Genomic DNA, 22,586 nt, shown 5'->3' with positions numbered 1-22,586 from the left:
GGCAGCAGATAGGCAATTCTGTAGGGTTAATGGTGTCAGCAAAGAGGACGACACTCAGGATGGAAGCCTGAGGCACCCGGGTTTCCTGGATAAAGTGTCTGACAAGGAAGAACCAAGATGCACCTTGAAAACTCTATCTTTTTAAAAATTCCTGAACGAAACAGGGCAGCTGGCCACAGGAGCCGCATGTGTAAAGACTACGGAGGATATCAGTTCTCCAACAAGTGTTATAGGCCATCTCCAAATCAAAAAACACGGCCACAGTCTGAGATTTCCACAGAAAACCATTCATGACATGGGTGGACAAAGTAATGAGATGGTCAACTGCAGAACAGCGTGCTTGAAATCCACACTATGCAGTCATTAGTAAACTGCGAGACTTGAGCCACCATACCAGCCGGGCATCAATCATATGTTCCATCAACTCGCAAACGCAGCTGGTGAGAGAGATAAGGTGGTAGGCAGAAGGAAGATTTTTGTCCTTATTAGGCTTAGGTATGGGCATGACAGTGGCTTCATGCCAACATCCGGGAAATGTGCCTTCTGCCCTGATGCAGTTGTACGTATTAAGCAGAAATTGCTTGCCCGCATAAGAAAGGTGCTGCAACATCTGAGTGTGGACAGCACCTGGCCCAGGGGAGGAGGATGAAGATGAACTGAGAGCATGATCTAGCTCCCTCATAGTAAAGGCGACACTGTAGCACTCACGACTCTGAGAAGAGAAGGGTATCACCCGAGCCGCCTCCGATTGTTTCCAATAGAGGAAGGCAGGGTCATAGTACGAAGAACTCGAAAAATCACGAAATGGTGGCCCAAGGGGTTGGAGACAGCAATAGGGTCCACGATGACATCGTCTGATACTGTCAGGTCGGAAACTGGCGAATGGATCTTGGTCCCAGAGAGCCGTCAGGGGTTGGCCCATACAACAGAGGAAGCGGTGGAACTGTTAAAAGAACTTGTGAATGAAATCCAGCTAGTTTTTTTTTGCTACCCTGAAGAATGCAAGAAAACTTTGCATGCACCTGTTTATAATGAATGATGTTTGCCTTTGTAGGAAGGTTGGTTGGTTGGTTTAAAGGCAGGAGAAGGGACCAAACTACGAGGTCATCGGTTGCTTGTTCCTTATAACACAATGCCACAAGTGTCAGAATAAAACGGACGAAACATGTAACACAAAACGGAATGAAAGGAAAAGCCAGAAGAACGAAGGGAAGGCAACGAACACTAAAAGGAACAAAAGAGGACAAGAAAACAACAGAGAGATGCTAGAAACAGAAGAGAGTAAAACATGAAAGCAGATTACAGTGCCTGGCCAACCACGAGAATAAAAAGGGAAAGCCAGCCACTCTGCAACACATTAAAAACTACACCCTAAAAGCACTAGGGTGGAGGACACAGAGGGACAAAGCACATGCGCTACAACCTACATAGAAGTACAAAACCCACTCTCACGGAAAAATCGTAAAACTTGTGGAGGCATTTTTGCCCAACACCGAAGGCAGGAGGCTAGGAAAGTTAAAAGTCTGCCGCATAGCGGCTAAAAGTGGGCAGTCCAACAAGAGGTGGATGACTGTCATTTGGGAGCCACGGCGACACTGAGGTGGGTCCTCGCAATGGAGTAGGTAACCTTGCGTTAGCCACGTACAGCCAATGGCGGAGCCGGCAGAGGACAACTGATTCCCTGCGAAAGGCCTGCATGGAAGACTTCCACACATTCATAGTCTCCTGAATGACACACAGTTTGTTGTGCGTGCTGTTACGCCATTCCATCTCCCAAAGCCGGGAAACCCTGCAGTATAAGACAGAACGCAGGTCAGCTTCGGAGATGCCTATCTCCAGAAGCGGTTTCCACGTTGCCTGTTTGGCTAGCCTGTCGGCAAGTTCGTTGCCGGGGATTCCAACGTGTCCTGGGGTCCACACAAACACCACAGAATGGCGGGACTGTTCCAGGGCATAGATGGACTCCTGAATGGACGCTACCAGAGGGTGGCGTGGGTAGCACTGGTCAATAGCTTGTCATCATCATCAGTTATCTGCTATATTAGCAGGTCCTTTGCCTCTCCATTTTCTGCGATCCATTGCTTCCTTCTTAAGGCTGCTGTATGTTGTACCGTCCATCATGTCATCCAGTATCTGGAATCTCTTCCTTCCTCGCTTTCTTTTCCCTTCTACATAACCTTCTAAAACTGTTTTTATCAGTCCGTCATTCTTTCTTAATATATGCCCAATCCAATTTCTTTTTCTTCTCTCTAGCTTGTATGCTGCTCAATGAGTCAGTACACAGGAGACACGACTCACCAGGGCATGAGCAGATGTACTCAAGAACATGAGATACGGCCGCCAGCTCTGTAGTGAAAACACTGTAGCCAACTGGCAAGGAATGCGGCTCAGTATGTCCTCCATCAACATATGCGAAGCTTATGTGACCATCAGCCATTGATGTAAGCCCCTTCAGAGCCCCGGAACACGTCAAGAATCAAGAGGAAGTGACAGCAGAGATGTTAACGGAGTCCTTAAGGCCATGCAAAAGGTCCAGACAAAGCTGCGGCCGAGACGGCGTATGTGAATGGACTGCAAGTAGAGGTGGTAAAGGAAAGGACTCCAGTTGAGAGAGAAAGGGACCGCATGCAAACCACAATTGTTAGCCCCCCCGATCTGGGCCGCCAATGCAGGAGGTGGACTGCCGCGGGCAGGAAAAGGAGACAGTAATTCGGATGCTCAGGGGAACTATGAATGTGTGCTGCGTAACTGGCGAGCAGTTGCGCACGTCTGATCTGCAGTGGAGGGACACCAGCGTCCACCAGTACACTGGTCACCGGACTTGACTTAAAAGCTCTACATCTACATCTACATCTACATAACTACTCTGCAATTCACATTTAAGTGCTTGGCAGAGGGTTCACCGAACCACAATCATACTATCTCTCTACCATTCCACTCCCGAACAGCGCACGGGAAAAACGAACACCTAAACCTTTCTGTTCGAGCTCTGATTTCTCTTATTTTATTTTGATGATCATTCCTACCTATGTAGGTTGGGCTCAACAAAATATTTTCGCATTTGCAGGAGAAAGTTGGTGACTGAAATTTCGTAAATAGATGTCGCCGCGACGAAAAATGTCTTTGCTTTAATGACTCCCATCCCAAATCGCGTATCATATCTGACACACTCTCTCCCCTATTACGTGATAATACAAAACCAGCTGCCCTTTTTTGCACCCTTTCGATGTCCTCCGTCAGTCCCAGCTGGTAAGGATCCCACACCGCGCAGCAATATTCTAACAGAGGACGAACGAGTGTAGTGTAAGCTGTCTCTTTAGTGGACTTGTTGCATCTTCTAAGTTTCCTGCCAATGAAATACAACCTTTGGCTCGCCTTCCCCACAATATTATCTATGTGGTCTTTCCAACTGAAGTTGTTTGTAATTTTAACACCCAGGTACTTAGTTGAATTGACAGCCTTGAGAATTGTACTATTTATCGAGTAATTGAATTCCAACGGATTTATTTTGGAACTCATGTGGATCACCTCACACTTTTCGTTATTTAACGTCAACTGCCACCTGCCACACCATACAGCAATCTTTTCTAAATCGCTTTGCAACTGATACTGGTCATCGGATGACCTTACTAGACGGTAAATTACAGCACTGCGAACAACCTAAGAGAACTACTCAGATTGTCACCCAGGTCATTTATATAGATCAGGAACAGCAGAGGTCCCAAGATGCTTCCCTGGGGAACACCTGATATTACTTCAGTTTTACTCGATGATTTGCCGTCTATTACTACGAACTGCGACCTTCCTGACAGGAAATCACGAATCCAGTCGCACAACTGAGATGATACCCCATAGGCACGCAGCTTGATTAGAAGTCGCTTGTGAGGAACGGTATCAAAAGCTTTCCGGAAATCTAGAAATACGGAATCAACTTGAGATCCCCTGTCAATAGTGGTCATTACTTCGTGCGAATAAAGAGCTAGCTGCGTTGCACAAAAACGATGTTTTCTGAAACCATGCTGATTACGTATCAATAGATCGTTCCCTTTGAGGTGATTCATAATGTTTGAATACAGTATATGCTCCAAAACCCTACTGCAAACCGACGTCAATGATATAGGTCTGTAGTTCGATGGATTACTCCTACTACCCTTCTTAAACACTGGTGCGACCTGCGCAATTTTCCAATCTGTAGGTACAGATCTATCAGTGAGCGAGCGGTTGTATATGATTGCTAAGTAGGGAGCTATTGTATCAGCGTAATCTGAAAGGAACCTAATCGGTATACAATCTGGACCTGAAGACTTGCCCGTATCAAGCGATTTGAGTTGTTTCACAACCCCTAAGGTATCTACTTCTAAGAAACTCATGCTAGCAGCTGTTCGTGCTTCAGATTCTGGAATATTCCATATGTCTTCCCTGGTGAAGGAATTTCGGAAAACTGCATTCAATAACTCCGCTTTAGCGGCACAGTCGTCGATAACAGTACCATCGGCACTGCGCAGCGAAGGTATTGACTGCGTCTTGCCGCTTGTGTACTTTACATACGACCAGAATTTCTTCGGATTTTCTACCAAATTTCGAGACAATGGTTTGTTGTGGAACCTATTAAAGGCATCTCGCATTGAGGTCCGTGCCAAATTTCATGCGTCTGTAAATTTTAGCCAATCTTCAGGATTTTGCATTCTTCTGAACTTCGCATGCTTTTTCCGTTGCCTCTGCAACAGCGTTCGGACCTGTTTTGTGTACCACAGGGGATCAGTTCCATCTCTTACCAATTTATGAGTTATGAATCTTTCAATTGCTGTTGCTACTATAGCTTTGAATTTGAGCCACATCTCGTCTACATTTGCATAGTCAGTTCGGAAGGAATGGAGATTGTCTCTTAGGAAGGCTTCTAGTGACACTTTATCCGCTTTTTTAAATAAAATTGTTTTGCGTTTGTTTCTGGTGGATTTGGAAGAAACGGTATTGAGCATAGCTACAATGACCTTGTGATCACTAATCCCTGTATCAGTCATGATGCTCTCTATCAGCTCTGGATTGTTTGTGGCTAAGAGGTCAAGTTTTCTGTTCAGCAACTATATCATCGGAGTCTGGGGGTCGGTAGAAGGAGCCAATTATTAACTTAGTTCGGCTGTTAAGTATAACCTCCACCCATACCAATTCGCAAGGAGTATCTACTTTGACTTCACTACAAGATAAACCACTACTGACAGACACAAACACTCCACCACCAATTCTGCCTAATCTATCTTTCCTGAACACCGTCTGAGACTTCGTAAAAATTTCTGCAGAACTTATTTCAGGCTTTAGCCAGCTTTCTGTACCTATAACGATTTCAGCTTCTGTGCTTTCTATTAGCGCTTGAAGCTCAGGGACTTTCCCAGCACAACTACAACAATTGACAACTACAATTCCGACTGTTCCTTGATCCAAGCACGTCCTGCATTTGCCATGCACCCTTTGAGATTGCAGCCCACCCTGTACTTTCCCGAGGCCTTCTAACCTAAAAATCCGCCCAGTCCACGCCACACAGCCTCCGCTACCCGTGTAGCCGCCAGCTGAGTGTAGTGAACTCCTGACCTATTCAGCGGAACCCGAAACCCCACCACCCTATGGCGCAAGTCAAGGAATCTGCAGCCAACACGGTCGCAAAACCGTCTGAGCCTCTGATTCAGACCCTCCACCCAGCTCTGCACCAAAGGTCCGCAGTCGGTTCTGTCAACGATGCTGCAGATGGTGAGCTCTGCCTTCATCTCGTAAGCAAGACTGGCAGCCTTCACCAAATCAGATAGCCGCTGGAATCCAGAGAGAATTTCCTCAGATCCAAAGCGACACACTTCATTAATGCCAACATGTGCCACCAACTGCAGCTGGCTGCACCCTGTGCTCTTCATGGCATCTGGAAGGATCCTTTCCACATCAGGAATGACTCCACCCGGAATGCACACGGAGTGCACACTGGATTTCTTCCCCTCCTTAGCCGCCATATCCCTAAGGGGCCCCATTACGCACCTAACATTGGAGCTCCCAACTACCAATAAGCCCACCCTCTGTGATTGCCCGGACCTTGAAGGCTGAGAATCATCCTCTGAAACAGGGCAGGCAGCTGCATATGGCTCAGCCAGAGACAATGCCTGAAACCTGTTTGTCAGATGCACCGGGGAGGCTTTCTGATTAGCCTCCGGGGACGTATTTCGCTGCCTGCCACGCCTTGGAACGACCTCCCAATCAACCACAGGCAAGGGCTCAGCCCCACTGCGGGCAGCAACCGGGGCAACCACAGCGGCAGACCGATCTGGGGACAGACGGGACGAGGTTGACATCCCCGTGATACCCAAGTCTGGCTCCCCACAATGGTGCCCCTTGGCAACAGCCTCAAGCTGCGCGACCGAAGTCAGCACCGCTTGCAGCTGTGAGCGAAGGGATGCCAACTCAGCCCTCATCCGAACACAGCAATCACAGTCCCTGTCCATTTTAATCGATGTTGAACAACAGTTACTGAAACACGAGCCCATGCCTAGATAACGCAAGGGAAACACGAAAAGAATGTATTAACTAACCTGTACAAATGCCTAACGACTGAGCTACAATCTGCCTGAATTTACGATTACAGTAACTAGAACTCGAAATTACACCTCCTATACGAAACTCTCACGCAATTTAAGTAAGAATCTACGAAGTAAATACTAAAGCGCGATGTTACAACTCTCAAAAACTATAATACACCCGAAATTTATGAATTAAACAATGCAAGTGCCCAGAAACACGCAAAGAAATTAAGAATGAAACTATGTAACAAATAAGCAAGCTAGGGGTATACGACTTGCTGCTGCAGCTGCTTATCCAATGGCGGCAGGGAGCACACTGGCTGTGACCAACCGACACTGGCCGTTAAAAACAAAAACAGAAGACAAACGACTACGCGAATTTACACTAATCAGGTACTAAAGCGCGATGCTACAACTCTCAAATACTATAATACGCCCGAAATTTATGAATTAAACAATGCAAGTACCCAAAAACACGCAAAGAAATTAAGAATGAAACTATGTAACAAATAAGTGAGCTAGGGGTATACGACTTGCTGCTGTAGCTGCTTACCCAACAGCGGCAGGGAGCACACTGGCTGTGACCAACCGACACTGGCTGTTCAAAACAAAAACAGAAGACAGACGACTACGCGAATATACACTATTCAGGTACTAAAGCGCGATGCAACAACTCTCAAATACTATAATACGCCCGAAATTTATGAATTAAACAATGCAAGTACCCAAAAGCACGCAAAGAAATTAAGAATGAAACTATGTAACAAATAAGTAAGCTAGGGGTATACGACTTGCTGCTGCAGCTGCTTATCCAACAGCGGCAGGGAGCACACTCCTGTCACTAATCGAACAGTGGTGCACAGGGTCAAGTAAATGCAATGCTAAAGACACTGCCAAACCATAAACTACACTCCCATAGTCAATTCGGGATTGGACAAGGGCTCTGTAGATTTGCAGCAGCGTACAGCGATCTGCACCCCAATTGGTGTTGCTCAGGCAACGGAGGGCACTGAGATGCTGCCAGCACTTCTGTTTAAGCTGACGAAGATGAGGGAGCCGAGTCAATCGAGCGTCGAAAACTAGTTCTAGGAATTGATATGTCTCCACTACAGTGAGTGGATCATCATTAAGGTAAAGTGCGGGTTCCAGATTAATGGTACGACACCGACAGAAGTGCATGACACGCGAATTTGCAGCTGAAAACTGGAAGCCATGGGCTAGAGCCCATGACTGCGCCTTGTGGATGGCTCCCTGGAGGTGCTGCTTAGCAACAACAGTACTGAAGCAGCAGTACGGAATGCAGAATCTGCATACAGAGAAGGTGAGACAAAGGGCCCAACAGCTGCTGCTGCTAGACTGTTAATGGCCACTAAAAAGAGAGAGAGACACTCAATACAGAGCCCTGCGAGACTCCCTTCTCCTGGATATGGATGGACTATCAGAGTCACCAACTTGCACATGGAAAGTACCGAGCCAACAGGAAGTTTTGGATAAAAATCGGGAGTGGTCCCCGGAGACCCCACTCATACAATTTGGTTGTGGATGCGATCAGGCCCAGCAGCTGTGTTGCGGCAATGTGCAAGGGCACTGAGGAGCTCCCACTCTGTAAATGGCGCATTATAGGATTCACTGCAGCGTGTAGTGAATGAGAGGACGTTCCCTTCCAGCTGCCGTTTGAGTGTATGAAAGGCTGGGGGGGAGAGGGGGGGGGGGGGGGTAACTCTCTGACGCAGAGGCTCGAGCAAAGTACTTGGCAACTGTGTTTGCGTCAGTACATAACTCGGAATTTATGGTAACACCGGGGACAGATGTTGGGGCCTGGTACCCGAAAAGACGTTTGATCTTTGCCCAGACTTGGGCAGGTGACGTGTGGCACCCAATGGTGGAGACGTATCTCTCCCAACACTCCTTCTTCTGTTGTTTGATAAGGTAGCGAACACGGGCACAGTGCCATTTAAAGGCTATAAGGTGCCACTGTAGAGCTCGCCGACACTCCTTACTTGCTTCAGCGACTTCCGGCGACCACCAAGGGACTGCCTTACGCCTCGGGCATCCTAAAGAACGAGGGATTGCATTTTTGGCCGCAGAAACAATTGTGCTAGTCACCTGCTCAACCATCACATCGATGTTACCGTGTGGGGGAGATTCAGTGGTGACAGAAGAGGTGAAAGTTCCCCAGTCTGCCTTGTTCAAAGCCCATCTGGGCAAGCGTCCATATGCCTCACACTGGGGCATTGACACGAAGATGGGGAAGTGGTCACTACCACACAGGTCGTCATGTGCTCTCCAGTGGATAGATGGGAGAAGTCCTGGGCTGCAAATTGATAAATCAATGGCAGAGTAACTACCATGAGCCACACTGAAATGTGTGGCGGTCCCAGTATGTAAGAAGTGGAGGTCACATTGCAACAGTAAAGTTTCGACATCTCTGCCTCGGCCAGTAAGCATGGTACCACCCCACAAGGGGTTATGGGCATTCAAATCACCCAGAAGTAGGAAAGGTGCAGGGAGTTGATCAATCGGTGCAGATAATACATTCAGAGGCACTGCACCATCTGGAGGAAGAGATACATTGCAGACAGTTATTTACTGCATCGTCCTTATTCTGACAGCCACAGTTTCAAGAGAGATTTGAAGAGGCACATGTACACTACAGATCGAATTTAGGACGTAAACGCAAACTCCACCTGACACTCAATTATAGTCGCTACGGTTCCTCTAATATCCCTTATAGCCGCGGAGGGCAGGGGTCCGCATTGCTGGGAATCAGGTTTCATGAAGGGCAATGCAGATGGCAGGTGTAAAGCTTAGTTAAGTTGCTGTACCTCAGCCAGGCGGTGCAAAAATCTGCCACAATTCCACTGGAGGATGATATTGTGACACTGGGAAGGCATGGAACGTTCAATGAGGCAGTTTCCGCCTCATAGTCACATGATGCCACCGATTAATTGCCTGAGCAGTCTATATCCATTGTGAGTGAGGGTCTGGCGAGATCTAGGTCCTCAGCAGACGCCAAAATCTCCACCCCATCCTCAGATGCAGAGCTTGTAGGTAGTGGTGGTGTGGGTGCCACCGCAATTTCCTTGGTCTTAGGGGTTTTCTTTTTGGTTTTCTCTCGCTGCTCCTTGGGTTTCCCTGGCTGGGAGGACTTCACCGGCTCAGTCTCCGGGACTGAGGATGACCATTAAGCCCTACGACCAGCTGCTTTTGGGCTCTTCAGCCACTGGCGGTGTCGTCTTTCCCACTAGAAGAAACCTGGGAAGGAAGTGACCCAAGGACCCCTTCCTAGCGAGAGAAGCCGAAGAAGACTTACACTTCTCCGACTTAGAAGTGGGGATGGACATCCCTGACGGTTGGGACGGTGTTGCTCCCGAAGTAGGTGGTGCAGGAGCAACAGGGAGGGAAATGCCCCCACCATCAAGGGGCCAGGTGCAGTATTCCTGCTCTGAGAGGTGACCTGGGTTGGCGGAGCTGATAGTGCCAGAACTGTTGTAGCGGCGGCGTAAGACGATGTCATACGCACAGGATGCAGGCGTTAAAATTTTCTCTTAGCCTCAGTGTAGGTCAGTCGGTCCAGTGTCTTGTACTCCATGATTTTCCTTTCTTTCTGGAGAATCCTGCAGTCAGACAAGCACGGCGAATGGTGCTCTCCACAGTTGACACAGATGGGAGGTGGGGCACATGGAGTATCAGAATGTGATCGGTGTCCGCAATCTCAGCATGTGACGCTGGAAGTACAGCGGGAAGACATATGGCCAAACTTCCAGCACTTAAAGCACAGCATCAGGGGAGGGATATAGGGCTTTACATCACACTGGTAGACCATCACCTTGACCTTCTTGTGCAACGTATCACCCTCAAAGGCCAAGATGAAGGCACCGGTGGCAACCTGATTATCCTGTGGACCCCAGTGGACACACCGGACGAAATGTACACTTCGGCGCTCTAAATTGGCACGCAGCTCATCTCGGACTGCAAAAGAAGGTCTCTGTGAAATATGATACCCTGGACCATATTTAAGCTCTTATGGGGTGTGATGGTTACAGAAACATCCCCCAGCTTGTCACAAGCGAGTAACTCCCATGACTGGGCAGAGGACGCTGTTTTGATCAAGACTGACCCAGATCTCATTTTGGATAAACCCTCCACCTCTCTGAACTTCTCCTCTAAATGCTCAACAAAAAAATGAGGCTTCATGATCATGAAAGATTCCTCGTCAGCTCTCGAACATACAAGGTACTGGGGTGAATAAGATCTGCTGCCATCCTTGGCCTGACGTTCCTCCAATGGCGTGCCCAGGGAGGGGAACAATTTGGGGTCGTTCTTCTGTGTGTTGAATTGAGCTCGTGAATGCTTAGAGACTGCTGGTGTTTCACCACCAGCATGAGATGATGGACTACGCTTCATCACATGTCATCTGCCCTGATGCCACCCTCTCCGCCCAGGGGGCCTCCTCACGGGCGCCACCCAGTCGCAGCAAATGCCACCTGCCAGGATGGCCATTGCCAGGAGACTCGATGCCCCAGGGGGATGGCATACATGGGGAGTTAACAGCATAGGCACCAGCAGAGCGATCCCTGTGGGGTCGGGGGGCTACAGCCAACAGGGTACATGGCGGCTCCACCACAATGTACTGGCTACCGTGCTGGATATCAGGTGCAAAGAAGTCCATGGTCATCGTCGAGGCAGAAATCGACACTGCATAGTGCATAGTGGAAAACACACTCAGGAAGGTGTCCTCACCCAGAGATGGAGAATGGGCAGGATTGCAATGCGACGATGAGAAAGTGGGCTAAAGATCTCAATGCACGATGGACACAATGCACCTTGTAAGGCGCCCTCCCCCAATTGTCTTGCTCTTCATGAAAATTTTGAAGAATGGAAGTCAAACCCTACAGGGGACCATCACATAAAGGCCGAAATGTGTGAAACTCCTTTTAGTCATCTCGTACAACAGGCAGGGCTAAGGTATCACGTCGCAACACCGCCAAAGGGGATCTTTGAGTTGACAAAGGAGGATTTCGGTTAGCACAGGAAGACTCAGGTGTTGCTTAGCTGGAAGAATGCAGGAAGCCTTCATGGGAGTACTCCTCCTGTCCTTTCCGGCCTACCACTTGCGTAGCCAGTGGCTTTGCCCCTTGAAGCGAGAGTTTGATGGTTTGTTGCACAGCTGGACGGGGAGATGGCGATGCTGCCTCGACACTGGGCAATTTCACAATCTCAGAGATGAATTTGGGGTCACATGTCTGCATGGCCATGTCCTTCATGGAGTGAGAGGTAAAAAGAACAGAACTATAAGTGACAGACGGGAGATCGCAGGATTTGCGGCAAGCCAATAACTTGGGAGCGACTGGGTAAGGCACTTCTTCCTTTACCCATTTCTCCCGGACAGCCCGCTCATCAAGAGGTGGCCGCCATTGCAGCTGATACAGCGGGGAGGAGGAGGCAGACAATCGCCCTCATGCACATCCCTGCCATAGGTTACACATTTGGCTGGGTGTCGACGACGTTCTAGTGTGGTTGAAATGATGACACTGGTAGCAGCGCATTGGGTTTGGAATGTACAGTCGGACTGTGATAATTTCATAGCCTGCTTTACGATGGACGGAAGCACCACTCTATCAAAGGTGAGAAAAAGAGTGTGGTTGTTACTAAGGAGGAATCTACCTTTTTCATCACCCGATGGATGCCGATGACACCCTGATCAGAGAGATAAGACTGGATCTCGTTGAACAGCCTAGTGTAAATAACACCGCGGGAAGAATCCAAAGTTATATGGGCCTCGACACGAATGGAATAGCCTGGAGAAGCGAGGCGGCAAGCAGTTGTTGAACTTGAGAACCAGAAGCAGTCTCCAAAAGCAAAGTGCATTCCATAAATGAGAGCAGGACTTCACAGGACCGGCAACGGCATCAACACATTTCTGAATAATAAACGGATTTACCATTGCAAAGGACTGACCAACTTCAGTACATGAAACCACAAAGAACCATGGTGCAGATGGAAGGGTCTTTGAATCATTATCCTCATCCTATTTACGTTTCGTAGATGTTGATTGTGGAGATGATTGGCTCATTGTGAGAAAATCCATCACTGCCAGCGTCTCCAATTGTGCACTTGCCTTAGGTGATTGTTTACACCTCCCGAACACCTGACAGAGGGATCAATCGGCAGTTTGGGAAGGTAGCAGCTGAGGCAGTCACCCCTTCCTGGGCCTGGCCTGTACCAGGGGGTACATGCAAACCCTACCTTCAACCCGGGGCTGGGAATTATGCATTACACAGTCACCTGTTACTCGGCAGACACATGGGCTGGCCATCAGGAGCGCAAAGGGGGGAGAAAAAAAAGAGTAGGAACGAGAGGAGAAGGGAAACAAAGAAAGGAAAAGGGAACAAAAGACAGTGGTGCGACTGTTCTTACGTCAGCTACAAACAATGCGGAACATTCCCAATAACACCCTAGACATGTTCCCCAAGGGAGGGTAAAAAGAATAGCAAGAGGATAGACATGCAGCACGGCCCCATGGTAGCCAAGCCCAAACCCGCAAAAGAGTGACGAGCTCCCTGGAGGGGAGCAGGTCTGTGGGCTCTAATACACAACACTCGCTAAGAAAAGCAGAAACGTGTCTAAGCAAAATACGATGACTGCAGATGAAACTGCACTTTCAAATGCTTTGCAGGATTTCTACACTGAAAAAGTAATCTTGTCGATCACAAAGGATCACAGGCTCATGATTTCCCAAATAACCACTCCACAATGAACTCCACTCCAGCAGGACCCCAACTTGCCACCTCAACCCTGCAAGGGTTGCTGGCCATCTGCCTGATTTTTCAAGCTCCAAACCGTTCCATGAAACTAATTTAACATTTAACCATTCCAGCCAGACAGAATCAGGAGAAAACTGTAGGTATTTTCATTGGCCATTTTCTGCTCCTGCTTATAGGGCTTCTGTGAGGCACTACTTTCTACCAAGAATTTCCTAACTTTCTCTGCAGTTAGAAGTGGAAAACAATGGCTATCATAGGGAAATTATTTGTCACTGAAATCAGCCAAGTTGGCTCCAACCAATATCCATTCAGGAGAATTATTTCACTTAGAAATTTTGCACGGAACATGAGATGGAAAAGTTCAAGTACCTTTGTCATTGATAAGCACAAAGACAAGAACTCCAAAGCCTCTCCAAGAGGAAAAAAAAGTAACGGCCAATATGCTATTTTCGATGCAAGCATAATACAATTAGTAAGAACCATTACACAGACAGTCTCTCAAGTAGTAAATAATTTCTTTAAAAATACATTGCTGAGTAAAATATCTTCCCCCATGGCTTGTTCACATCACATGATTCAACATCTCACATTTGTCTGTACTGAGTCCCTGATACGCAGATCAGTAGCCACAGAAAAAAATTTCCACAGACCGAACTGAATATTCATGATTCCAAAACTAGATACTGATATAGTTTGCAACTTTTTGGTGAGAATTGCATTGCTTGAGCACCAACTTGTCAGAGAATTTTTGAATATTTTACACTATAGGTCAAAATGTGTGGTTAGTCTCATCAATATTACATGAAATTATCACTTCATTATGAAAGAGGAAATGGCTGTTCTGCATGTGTCTGTAACATGAGACCAAGTATATTTCTGAAATGCTAAGCTTGATGTTTTAAAAGTGTGTCATCCAGTAATCGCACTAACTTGTTCTGAACGCACATGCTGACTATGTTCTGTGAGATAGCTGGCAATGCAGCGAGTATAACATGTTTCTCTTGTATAGTGTTCATTAGCACGTGTGAATAGCTATGAAAATTTCAATACTAGTATACCAATACTAACTCATTATAACCCCTAATTACAAATGCCAAACATGTTGATATCAGCCATCAATTTTGACCACTGATGTAATCAAAATAGCAGCAGACATAAACAATTTGTCAAAATCCAATATGCATACAATGTGTGCCATAACAAAACATTCAAAACATTTGTTGGCTTCTCAGACTCTCACCTCAGGTTACCTTCCATTCAGAAGGCTGTTGCACTCAGCGACTGTTATATTGACTTGTAAATAATATATTTAATCTATCAGTCATCGTTTTTTAAATTTTATTGGCAGATCTAAATTTCAAAATGGCTCTGAGCACTATGGGAGTAAACATCTGAGATCATTAGTCCCATAGAACTTAGAACTGTTTAAACCTAACTAACCTAAGGACATCACACACATCCATGCCCGAGACAGGATTCGAACCTGCGACCGTAGTAGTCGCACGGTTCCAGGCTGAAGTGCCTAGAACCGCTCGGCCACAACAACCAACGATCTAGATTTCAGCTAGAAACTAGCCATTCTCAATGCACTATCATATTTTTTATCAATGCATGTAATGCCTGTCGGTCGGGAATCATCCACAGTTCATTGAATGAACTGTGGATGAAGCTTTTGGGATTTGTATGTAAAACAGTATTTTCATAGAATGAAATTTTCACTCTGCAGTGGAGTGTGCACTGACATGAAACTTCCTAGCAGATTAAAATTGTGTGCTGGACCGAGACTTGCACTCGGGACCTTTGCCTTTCGCAGGGAAGTGCTCCGCCCACTGAGCTACCCAAATGCGACTCACGACCCGGCCTCACAGTAGCTCATCTCCTACTTTCTCATGTTTTAGTATTTTCATTTTTATCCACATCTATACACTGAAAATGGATGTGAGGGTGCTTCCTATTGTACTACACATTACATTTTCTTTCTGTTCTATTCGTGCATGGAGCACAGGAAGGCTGGTGGCTTAGACACCTCTGTGCACACTGAATTTAATCTAATCTAGTCCTCATGACAGTAGCAATATCTATGGCGTTTTACTACACTCTTACCTTATTTACTTAATACCGGTTTTGAAATTTATCGGTGTCTGTCTTCAAGCATGTCCCATTACATTTTTTTCTGTGTTTCTATAATGCTCTCCCATATACCAAACAAATCAGTGATCATCAGTGGTGCTTTTCTTTGAAAACTTTCAATACCCTCCATTAATTCTATTTCCTATGAGTCACACACAGTTTCAGTATTCTATGAGGGTGGTTTGAAAAGTTCTCAGTACAGAATAGAAAAAAAGTACTTGTATCACTGAAACTTTTTTTTATTTTTCAATGTAGTCTCCTTGTAGATCAATGCACTTGGTCCAACAATGTTCTAGTGCCTTGGTCTCATCACAAAAATGAGTTTCCTCCAGGCCTGCAAAACAGTTGTCAACTCCGGCTATCAATTCTCCGTTTGAAGTGAATCTTTGTCCACGAAGAAAAATTTTCAGTTTGGGGAATAGATGGAAGTCTGACGGAGCCATATCAGGTGAATAAGGTGGGTGTCACAACAATTCATACCTTAATTCGAGTAATTTTGCCATGGCAATGGCACGTGTGCAGGCGCGCATTGTCTTGATGGAAGATGACTTCCTTCCTTGCTAAACCTGGCCTTTTTTCGTGTATCTTTTGTTGTAATTTGTCCAGGAGGTTAGCATAGTATTCTCCACTAATTGTTCGCCTAAAGGGGAGATAATCTACAAACAGAATTCCCTTCGCATCCCAGAACACTGACGCCATGACCTTCCCTGCTGAAGAAATTGTCTTTGCTTTCTTTGGCGGTGGAGAATCAGCATGTTTCCACTGCTTTGACTGTTGTTTTGTCTCTCAGGTATAGTAGTGCACACACGTGTCCTAAAATGGGCCAAACAATGTTCCGATATGTCCATTCTCATATGTTTTTGATCCAGAGTCATGAGTCATGGCACCCATCTTGCAGGTATTTCTTCCATTTCTAATCCTCCAGTTTTGCTCTCGCGACCAAATTTAAATTCATTTGTCCACTTGGCAACAGATGAATATGAAGGAGCAGAGTCCCCCAGTGTATTCTGGAAATCAGCATGAATGTCCTTTGCTTTCATACCTTTCTTTATGAAGTACTTAATCACTGCTTGAATCTCAATTTTTTCCATCTTCACAAATCACTATGCAGGAACAACAACAGAGCCATGTCAATGCCACAGCTCTCTTCCAAGAGCACTGATGTGGCATGCACAACAGTCCAATAAATATCATGTGAACAACTCATTGCGCTCATGCTGACCTCTCGTGGTGATTCAGAGAACTTTCAAACCACCCTCGTAAGGTGAGTTATACAAGTGCTTTGTAAGGAAACTCCTATGTATACTGATAGCATCTGTCTACTTCCTGCAAATGAACCAAAGTCTGCCACCTGCTTTACCTATCACTCAGCCTATGTAAACATTCAATTTCGTATCTGTACAAATTGTGATCCCCTTGTATTAGTATGAGCTGACTCATTCATACTGTAGTCATAGGATACATCAATATATTTTTTTGTTATGTGAAATGTAAAGTTCTACATTTCTGAATACGAGGTGTGTTTTTTAAGTAAGTACCGTTTTGTCACACTGCTGCCGCAGCGCTGCAGTCGGCGTTCTGCGCATGCGCACTGTGTACCTACATCTGTTGTCTACACACTGACGCCATTACAGTCTGATTCTTCCTTGTTTACATTGTGTACTGACTGAGTAAGATGCCTCCGATAACCGTGAGTCCCGCTGACTGTGGAGTACGGGCTGTTATAAGATTTCTTAGTGCTAAAGGCCTAAAAGTGATCGACATTCATGATGAGGTCTGTGCAGTTTACGGAGAAAACATTATGAGTGATCGAATGGTAAGAAAGTGGATGAAAGCATTTAAAGATGGCCACACAAAACTGCTTGATGAACAACGGAGTGGGCATCCTTGGGTCGTTAATGAAAGTTTGTTGCAGGAAGGTGAGAGAAAACATACACCTTATGATTTCCTCCTTGTGGGATGACTTTCCTAATGTTTCTCATAGTGTTTTGTATGGCACTGTGACCGAGCACTTGAATTACCGAAAATGTTGACGGATGTGCACAAAACCAAACGTTTAGACAGTGCATTGACTTTTCTTGAGCGGTACCACAACAACGGTGGTGATTTCTTAAGCCAAATTGTTTCAGGCGATGAAACATGGGTGGCCTACAACACACCAGAATCAAAGCAACAGTCCATGGAATGGCGGCATTCAGATTCACCCAGAAAAGTGAAGTTTAAGCAAACAATTTCAACCCGGAAAATCATGTGCACAGTTTTTTGGGACATAAAAGGAGTATTGCTTGTGGAATTTCTGCCTCATAATTAGACAATAAATGCAGCAGCTTACTGTAAGACATTGCACAAACTGCGCCATTCAATTCAGAACAAATGGACGTGGCAAGTTGGGCAAGGGCATCGTTTTGCTGCAAGACAATGCCTATCCGCATGTGGCAAATCAGACCAAAGACCTCATCACATCTTTTCGATGGGAAACTCTAGATCATCCTCCGTACAGCCCCAATCTTGCCCCCAGTGACTACCATCTGTTCCTGCACTTGAAGAAACACCTGAGCAGTCAGTGTCTTCAAGACAATGACGAAGTCAAAACAGTGGTGATGAAGTAGTTAACAAGTCGGGCGGCAGACTTCTATGAGTGGGGTATTCTAAAACTGGTACAACGTTATGACAAGTGCCTCAGTATTGACGGAAATTATGTAGAAAAGTAGATTAAGGTACAGGCTTTCATGTAAAAATAAAATTATTGAGATATCTTAGCACATCATTTTTTAATTTCAAAATGAAAACACGCCTCATATTTAGCACAATTCTGAAATCTTTGTAAGATCCTACTGAGTATGTGTGCAATTTTTTCAGACAGTACTTCATTTCATAGACTAATTGTACAAGTCTGCAGTCCTGGTGTATGGCTTTTGTTATAGCTCATCCTAAGATTCAACAAATTATTAATCTGAAGTACAGCTCATCAGCAGAGTGAGCACTTTGCAGTAATTAGATATTGGATCTCAGGATGACCAGTAGGAAAGGCTGGATGCAGTTATCCCAATAAGCATCCAAAGTGACCCAGACAGTATTTTTCTATTATACTTACAAGTGGTCAAAGTTCCCTCAGATATAACATTTTCTATTATGAAAGTTCTCGTACATACTAACATCCCCATGCCTCAGCGTCACAGCACACCACTAGAGGAGTTGAAACAAAATATTCACCACAGAAAAGTGGAGTGTTGTGCGGCAATTCATTTTCTTGCATCTCAAGGGGGAAAATGCTACACTAGCTCATGATGAATTAGTGGAAATGTAATGCTACAATGCATCATCATATGGCACATGGTTAGATGGTGCAGATGCTACTAAGTGTGGTCTGAATGATGAATGAAATTGCAGAAATTCTTTTTTGAAGCACCAAGAATTGAAAAATATCTGGGTACCCTGGTAAGGCTGCCATGATGTGTTGCTAACAGATGATTTTTATAAGGGGCACTGTTATAGCAATATATTACTAAAATTTTCAGACAAGGTTACGGACATCAAGACAAAGTCCAGGAAAGTTTCCCAAGATCTGTGTTTGTTCCATCACATCACTACAGCTGATTCTGTGCATGACAGTCACCCTTGTTACATTTTTGGGTGTCCAGCAAATTCTTTAATTGTGTTGGATGAGGAAACCATTGTTAGAGACATTTCCACAATGATGACACTGCGATTTTCAAGGTGGAAAACTTCCTGAACAGCCTAAATGCAGACTACCACAATGAAGACGACCAAGTCATGAATCGCCGAGAAAGAAGGCTATATAAAGGAAGACTAACACCATAGTCAAGTTTCATGGCCACACCAAGATTTTTTTCGAGTTGGTAACTAAAACCTTATGATTACACCTTGAAAGTGTTGGTGTGGTAATGAGTCGAATTTTTTCATATACATATTTGACTCGATCCACCTGAATGCCTTGAGATAAGTTTAAAATACGCAGTATTATCAGAATTTATGCTCGTTGGCATGGTCACCTCATTACCCTTGAGCTCAGAATATGTCCAACAACAGATATATGTCAATGCAACTGAATAGTTACTTTGTAGATCTCTACCAGTATTTTTCCTGCATACAGGTGTCACCTGTGTTTTCTTCCAAAGCTTGGGCACAGTTATGGGTGAAAGAGCTCCTAACCAGTCATTCTGTCTCCCTGTTATTTTGTAAGGGACAGAAGTTGACAATTTAATTTAAGACAAATGTCTTAAGTCCGGTGTGTTTTTTATTCATTTTAATTTTACACATGTTGCAAATGTGTTGGTAGATTTGAGTGTTGACCTGATTTGACAACCTGATGATGAGACTACTCTCACACTAAATGCATTGTTCAATTGTATATAGGACATAAAATGGTCTAATGCTACCATTTATTACAGTTAAAACATAACCATATTTTATAAATATAGTAATGTTATGACCGCATTTCCCATTTTTTGTGTAATATACGTACTGTATATATAGTTTGTAGCACAATGTATCTTAATTTACTTTGCAATTTTAATTATATATATAAAAAAGTGGGAATGTTACTGAACTATCAGTTCAGTCACAGCTGCAGAATACTGACACAAATTTTTTACAGAAAAATGGAAAACTGCCAAACCCAGGAAAAATCAATTTGGGTTCCTGAGAAATATAGTAACAAGTGTGGTAATACTGACTCTGTTTCTTACATCACAAGACACACAAAAAAGGCGAATCTACATTTCTAAAAATTTAAGATATAAAGTTTTTGACAATGTTGAGTTCAGTACACTCTGAAAGTAGCAGCAATAAATTACATGGAGCAAAAAGTTCTTCACAATTTGTACAGAAACTAGTCTGTAATTGTAATGGTTGGTGGGCATGAAAGAAAGCAATATTTGAGAAGGGAGAGAGACAGGGTTGTAGCTTTTCTGACATGGGAGAGGGTTGTAGCGTTTCCAATGTTATTCAATCTGTACATTGCAGACGCTGAAGAAACCAAAAAGAAATGTTGAGAGGAAATTAAAGTTCACAGAAAAGAATGAAAAACCGGTCAAAGCAGAAATGATACACAATGCGGACTGGCAATAGCAAGAAAAGGGTTTCTGAAGTTGTGGAATTTGTTAACAGCCCGTTTTGAAGGTATTTACCTTTAATATCAGTTTGTATACAAGAGAAACATGGATTAAAACAATTTTTATCGTGAGAGAGGGGGGGGGGGGGGGGGCGGGGTCACAGTTGGGGTTTCAGGAAAAAGGCTCTTACAGGTACAAACCACAGAAATCCATCATTGACAATGTAAAGCTTGTACTTTGACTTCTATGACATGATCATGATCAGTTCTATCTCAACAATATCAAAGATATTATATTGATCACATTCTTTGTCCTTTCTTGGCGTAAATTCAGATTTTCACTCTCTGTGGAAAGTGAAAGATATCTGTATGTCATAGTAACGTAAATTACCGTAAATGTTCACCAGTGATTAGTTCACTTTTAAAAATACCTGTGTATGTCAGTAAGGAAAATTTTATAATTAGGTACTGTAGCTATTAGTCACGATTTTATAGTAACTGGCAGGATTTCCATTTTAATGGTACTCACTACACAAACGTGACAATTCTGTTGACAGTTGGTGAAGGCAAGAATTTTGAATACCCAAATAAAGGAACTTTTGTAACAATCTGTAGCACTGTCGTGGGATAAATAGTATCACAACTTAAAATGATGGGAATTTTGGAAAATACATTATGTCCACTCTAACTGCGATTCATCGAAGTATACAGAAACAAAGTAAAAGATGGTACACAAATATTGCATTCCACCTACACAAAAGGATCATAAACGATGAAAATGGCTTGGTCGGAGGGAAAAATATACTATTCCCTCCTTTGGGAGTGATCGTAACACTTTGTATATGTGATTTAAGGCAATAATCCAAAGTAAATGTTAGCGACAAAATATTTTTCGATGGACAAAATGGAGGATAGAAAACTGTGTGCTGTCGGGCGGTAAGCACCTGTCGGATGAAGCTAATACTTATGGATAGGCTAAAAAGTAGGTAAAACATTACACATACTGTATACAATATAAGGTTGTGCGTTGTCAAACAGGCAATGAAGCATATCGCCGCACATCTCCATTACATTTTCTTACGTTCGGAATATAAGGTCTCTTAGCCCAAAAACAACTGTTTTCCCGTATTTATTAATTTTAAAACAACCCGCAGTGTTCCTCTAATGTAGCTCCACAGTGCTGCAAGTCTTTTACTACCATCTGCCACCCACCAGTCTCTCAGACAGGGGTTACAGGTACAGAACTTACTTTCGTAAAGCACTTCAATGAGATATAGTATCTTGTAACTACCATAGAATTAAATTTTTCCTGTCACACGTGCGTAACACTAGCATGCCACTTATTTGTAATTTCAAATCCCACGCCTATACGATATATCGATGAGGTAGACAGTTCGATGAGTTTCGATTTAAACGATAGTGAACGAATGTCTGATAAAATTTCCACACCACAGACATGAAAACAGAAAATACATGAGCATGATTTATTAGAAGTGGCTGACGTTGCGTATGCGCGATAGAGGTTCGACCGTACGGTAGCTGAGTCCTGATGGAGGCATGGCAGACATTTTACGTCGCGTCAAAACATTCTGTATTGTGTTTCAAATGGAGACAATAGCACATACCATCAATGTCATGTTACGTCACGTAAAGTCACGTCACCGTTACGGTTCTCTAGAAGGGAGTTTTGACTCTGCCGGCATCTGCTAACATCGTACATTAAAATATTCACGCGCCGTAACGCCAGTTGTAGTAGTTTATTTCGTGCTTCTATGTTATAGTAGCAAATTTTGTGCGTTTTTCTTTCTTGTTAATCATCACCTTTTTATTATTTTGCTTTCATTTCCGTGATTAATTGCAATAGTTATTCCACTGAGTATCATTCAGTGAGCAAGGCCAGATACCTGAAGGTGAAAAATGTTTTAGTTTTCAATAACAGAACAGAGCTGAGGCCTACACTGTGTGTAAATAAGAACATAAATTGTACGAATCCATGGTTTCACACCAATATGAACTGACAAAATTCTCGAGTTTCCAGCAGTGTCAAGTAGGTTTAACATC

At 44.4% G+C, this 22,586-nt stretch overlaps 1 protein-coding gene across 2 annotated transcripts in view; it reads right to left on the bottom strand.

Annotated features, from left to right (window-relative positions):
• Positions 1-21,880, bottom strand: part of LOC124620913 — a 44,377-nt gene extending 22,497 nt beyond the window's left edge. Inside the window, exon 1 of one of the 2 annotated variants that reach the window (XM_047147102.1) lies at positions 21,775-21,880. The gene's annotated coding sequence lies outside the window, so the exon portion shown is untranslated. Of the gene's footprint in view, positions 1-21,529 lie in introns of both variants that reach the window. The other variant, XM_047147103.1, reaches the window with a different exon arrangement.
• Positions 21,881-22,586: the final 706 nt, after the last annotated feature.

The sequence above is a fragment of the Schistocerca americana genome, chromosome 1 (genome assembly GCF_021461395.2).
Source record: "Schistocerca americana isolate TAMUIC-IGC-003095 chromosome 1, iqSchAmer2.1, whole genome shotgun sequence".
NCBI lineage: Eukaryota > Metazoa > Arthropoda > Insecta > Orthoptera > Acrididae > Schistocerca > Schistocerca americana.
This window is presented reverse-complemented; position numbering and strand designations above follow the sequence as displayed.